The following is a 1,682-nucleotide window of genomic DNA, read 5'->3' as shown; positions in this document are numbered from 1 at the left end:
TTGAATTGAATTGAAATGGAATATCAATTGCATCAGAAAACCTCACCTGGAAAAGGTAAACTGGGGCAAATCCCTGGAGCCAGACCTGGTGGGAGGAGGACTGTGAAGGTCGGGTGCAATGCACGCCAGGCGACAGGCAAGGGAGGGTTCCTGGCCATGTCGATTCCTGGCAGCATAGACTAGCTCTAGGGATGTAGAACGTGACCTCACTTGCRGGTAAGGAGCTGGAGCTTGTTGAGGCTGAGCTTTACCAACTAGATACAGTTGATCCCACTTTGACTCACAGATTGGGCTCTGGAACCCAATATCTTAAAAGTAGTGGAGAAATTTTAATGAAACTCTGGACACACTACAGCTTTGGAGCAAACCCCATTCAAAATGGACAATAAACTTTAACACAAAAACAACTAGAACTCACCCAATTTTACAAATATTGAGCTGAAATTTGGTGTGGTGGTAGCTGAGAGTTGTTCTCAACACRGACTTCTGACTGATCATGCGAGATYTGTTAAAACTGTAMAACTTTACCAATTCAACWATGCCTGTCTGTTAGCAAAATGTCTTGTGAACATACAGATAATTAACCTTTGGAGTCCACYCAATTCAAGATGGCCACCACARCTAATTAACTTTGAGCTACTGAACTGAAATTTGGTGTGATAGTAGCTGACCATCATCCTCACCACATACTCAACAAGTCACATGATCACATGAGATGAGGTCAAACACTAAAAAAACGTACAATAAGTTTGCCTTCAGGCCCAGGTCTCCCTTAAAAATAGAGACCAGCGGTCTCAGTGGGATTTGCCTGGTTAAACAACAGTAAACAAATAAATAAAACCTTGGTTGTGTCTAAATTCACAGGCTAAATTCGTCGGCTGCTTACGTCACTGCGCCACATTGAAGACTGTCCAAATTCAAAGACTCCTCTGATGCAGCCCACAAATGCATCTTCCTTTTCCCCCAATTTGAGGGACAGGTCTGGTGGATCCTTCTCAGCCCAGTCTATCCCATGATGCGTTGCGGGCCAACCTAAGATTTTTTCATRTATTTTGCTTGAAATAGAGGATGAAGCAAGAGACAGGATTACAGTTWTAAATAAAAAATCTGGCAGTAAAAAAAATTAAAGTTTAAAGCAATCGTGCTGTTAATGTCATTTGCATAGACGTGTGTTTTAATATGATTCTTGTAAGAAATCAAAGAAGTTCGTATAGTGAAATAAACGAGCACATACGGCAGATCCGTTAGTGCTTGAAGTATTGCCTATTTTCTAGTAGTAATAACACTAATTTATTGATATTTTGCTAAGTTCGAGCTATGTTTTTGCTTCTGGTTAGCATCGTCATGCTTGCTAGGCGACAGGCTACATGCTGGGGTAAGGGCGGGGACAAAGCTGAAGGCTACACTGTCCAAATTCACAGCCACTTTTTTTTCCAGTTTTCGTAATTGACCAAGAATCTGGCCCACCTAGACCGGATAGGCTGGGTCCTTTGGAGGATGCAGCCCCTGAATTTGGACGCAGCCCTTGCAAATGACCTAAACTGCTACAATCCCATTATTTATCAGCACAAGATTTTAGTTTAAAGGGATCCTTGATTAGCTGTAACATTAGACTTTAATTGATAAACATATTTTAACTGTAAAATAAAGACTAAAAATACTGTAGGCTGTTTAGTTTTTAT

This window comes from Austrofundulus limnaeus, unplaced genomic scaffold (genome assembly GCF_001266775.1).
Source record: "Austrofundulus limnaeus strain Quisiro unplaced genomic scaffold, Austrofundulus_limnaeus-1.0 Scaffold113, whole genome shotgun sequence".
In the NCBI taxonomy this organism is placed as follows: Eukaryota; Metazoa; Chordata; class Actinopteri; order Cyprinodontiformes; family Rivulidae; genus Austrofundulus; species Austrofundulus limnaeus.
This window is presented reverse-complemented; position numbering follows the sequence as displayed.